Source organism: Melopsittacus undulatus, chromosome 5, assembly GCF_012275295.1.
Source record: "Melopsittacus undulatus isolate bMelUnd1 chromosome 5, bMelUnd1.mat.Z, whole genome shotgun sequence".
Classification (NCBI taxonomy): domain Eukaryota; kingdom Metazoa; phylum Chordata; class Aves; order Psittaciformes; family Psittaculidae; genus Melopsittacus; species Melopsittacus undulatus.
In genome coordinates, this window is record NC_047531.1 from 40443753 (window position 1) to 40447379 (window position 3627).

The following is a 3627-nucleotide window of genomic DNA, read 5'->3' on the forward strand; positions in this document are numbered from 1 at the left end:
CACCTGGAGTACGGTGTGCAGTTCTGGTGTCCTCAACATAAAAAGGACATGGAACTGTTAGAACAAGTCCAGAGGAGGACCACGAGGATGATCAGGGACTGGAGCACCTCCTGTATGAAGACAGGCTGAGAACGTTGGGGCTGTTCAGCCTGGAGAAGAGAAGGCTGCGTGGAGACCTCATAGCAGCCTTCCAGTATCTGAAGGCGGCCCTCAGGGGTGCTGGGGAGGGACTATTCATTAGGGACTGTAGTGATAGGACAAGGGGTAATGGGTTGAAACTTAAACAGCAGAGGTTTAGACTGGATATAAGGAAGAAATTCTTTCCTGTTAGGGTGGTGAGGTACTGGAATGGGTTGCCCAGGGAGGTAGTGAATGCTCCATCCCTGCCAGTGTTCAAGGCCAGGTTGGACAAAGCCTTGGGTGGTATGGTTTAGTGTGAGTTGTCCCTGCCCATGGCAGGGTGGTTGGAACTAGATGATCTTAAGGTCCTTTCCAACCCTAACTATTCTATGATTCTATGATCCTATGTACATAGATACTTTTTAAGAAAATTAGAAAGTGAAAATCCTTGGAGCCTTGGAATGCTATTTTTGCTTAGTGGCTGCTAACATTTTGAGGCAGTTGATATTATTTCTTATTTCTGTTAATTGCTTCTGTTTTGTTTAACTTTTTTAAAATGTTGATCTTAATTACAGTTGGCTGAGCAGGCAGGGAAGTTTCTTTATCTTGAACTGTCAGGTTGTCTGTCAGCTCGGCTGTAACGATAAGTTACATAGTATTGAAACAAGGTTCCTGTAGTCTGTAACTCCTCATGAAAAATTGTGTCATGAGTAAAATCCTACTACATTATGCAATCTGGTAGTTTACAGTGTTTCCTGGTACACCTCTACACAAGTTTAAACATCAGCATTAAAATGTAACGCAACTCCTAACACTTGTTACTCTCTTGGTTTGGTGTAAACGAGCTGCTTTTTCAAACATGACTATTTTAAGTGCTGTGCCAAGAAGTCCGACTTGCCCTTCTAGAAACTAAAAAGAGGATGATACGAAGTGGACAAATAGTTACTGCTTAGATCTGCACAAGTGTAGAAGCTTTTTACATACTCTTCAGGCCCAGTCCACCTAATGAAGTATACAGTAAGCCTTCTACTACACAAAGTTAGCAAAACAAGTTTGTACAAAAACTTCTCAAGCTGCCACATTACTAGTCACCTTTACTGTGGTTCTGGGGTTGTTTTGGGGGGGGTTCTTGCCCCAGCATACTTTTAATTGGTTTCTTGCTTTTTTCCTAGTCTATTCAGGCTCCTGCACTGCAGTATTGCAGCCTTCCTCAAGTCCCAACTGGCCTATGTCTGCTTCCTTATCTGCTAACACTTGTATGAGAAAAGAAGGAAACAGGAGGTTAATCCCCTTTCTACCAGTGGCTTAGGTAGGGCCTCTGCACTTTCAGAACACACTAACCCATGCTTAACTTCTGAGTCTTACATGGGAAACCACGTTAAAGATGTGAAAGTTGTTTGGAACATGTATTGTGATTGATATTCCTGTTTCCAGGAAATTAGATGTAAACATATACCGATACTGGCTTTTTTCCCCAGTCAGAATTATTCACTAAGAGCTCTTTTTCATAGATTTGTCACTGCAATATGCAATTGGTATGTCCTTGATTAGTAAATTAATTGCATCTGAAAAAAATCAAGTTCCCTGTTGTAAAGAAAAATGCTTCTATGAGTTTGAAGATTTGCTTTAATTATTTACACCTTTCCCTTGGTGTAAATTCAAAATGAAGAAAGAATGTGTGACTTTTTGAACAAAAAGCACTTAAAAGCATTAGTGATTTTTCCCCCCTCTATTTATTAGAAAGAGAAATTCCTCACTTATTTCCAGTGTTTGAAGCTTAAAGCTGCAGTTACAGAAACATGCATTAAAGTATCTATGTGGTTAGCTGATGGTAGCATAACAATTGTGGTAGATATTTTAATTTCAAGCCCTTACCACAAAAGGTCATTAATTTCCTAGTAGCTTGAATAAAGCAGCAAGCATCTCCGGGGTTGTTCTTAGAGGTGGAGCTGGGGCTCCACCAGGTGATCAGAACTCACCTTACTAACTGGCACTCTGCTTGGACAGGAGGTGTCCGCTCGCTGCACTGTGACAATTTAAGGTGCTTGATATCCTCTGTTCTTCGGAGCTGAGAGAGGAAAAGATGTCTTCAGGTGTAATCAAGGAAAATTACAGGAGCAGTACTAGGCTGCGGAAAGGGTGACTGAGTGCATGATGCAGTGGCTTTCCTCATTCTGTGATCATAGTGCTTATGTGATGATGCAGTGGCAGAAATGCAGAGCCTCGTGAATCCAACAAGTGTGTACAAGCACTGTTGCAAGGTGTACTAGTGCAAGATGATTTCTGGGAGGTTTGTGGCAGAAAGCAGAAAGGCAGAGGACACATGGTGTGATAGTGAAGTTTCATGTCTATTGCAGCGCTCAGATGATGGCAATTTCCTCGCTACTTGGACACAAGCATGTTCTTATGCCTGTTGAACACGTTCTCCAGGCTGTGCTACTGGAAGTGCTGAACTGGAGAAGTCCGCTTTGCTTCAACAAGGTGTACTCATCCTCCTCCTGTGTTTTGTAAAATCATATAATGGTTTGAGTTGGAAGGGACCTTAAAGATCATGTATCTCCAACTTGGAGACCCCCATCGCGTTGTATAAGTATGGGAAAGACAGGAAACACGTAGTGAGCATTACTTGAGAGCTCACACCATCCTTGACTGGGTGTGCCTGCAACGGGGAGCAGGAACACGGCAGCCTTCTTGTGTGCTAGCTTCCGTCTTCACAAGGCTTCATCCCAGCCTTCCCCCCAAGCAGCCAATTTCAAAGAAGGCTTGATATTAAAAAATAAATAAATAAAATTACCACTAACTCTACCGAGGCTTTCAAAACCAAGCCATGCCCTTTGCAAGCAGCTGTTGGGTGACTTATGTATTTAATATTTTTACACATTAGTCGGTTAGTTTGTGTGTGTGTGTTTCCAGGCATGAGGTAGGTTTGGGTCTGAGTGCCTTGAGGTGACCTCCCGCTTGGCATCATAGCTGCTCGGGCACCTGAGTGGAGCTATTTCTCTTTAATGCGAGCTCGGAACGGGCTATGCTGTTAACAGAAGCGGCGGAGGTTCCAAGGCCCCACCGCCCGCCTCCGCGGGTGTCCCTCCGCGCCGCCGTTGCTGTGGTAAAAGCGGGGCCGCCCGCTGCCTCCGCGGGAGTGGGGGTGCTCGAACGCGGCCGCCGCGAGGTCACAACGCACAGGAGTGCCCCGAGGCCACGCCCCTCTCTCCGCCTGGCTAGTACGGCCCCGGCAGCCGCCCGCGCACTCCGCTCCACGCGGGCCGCGCCTCCCTCTCGCTCCTTCTCCCGGCCCAACGGCTGCTGAGGGAAGGGGTCGCGCTGAAGGGAGGGAGGCGGTGGTTGAATGAGCTGCTGAGGGGACGCGGGGAGCAGGCGCCCTTCGGGCCCGGCTCGGCCCGGCACGGAGAGCGGACAGGGGATCTCCCGGAGCCCCGGCTGGCTGGGCGGGGCGGCGGCGAGGGGAGGAGGCGGGTCCCCCGCCTCGGCTTCCCCGCGGCCGCCCCG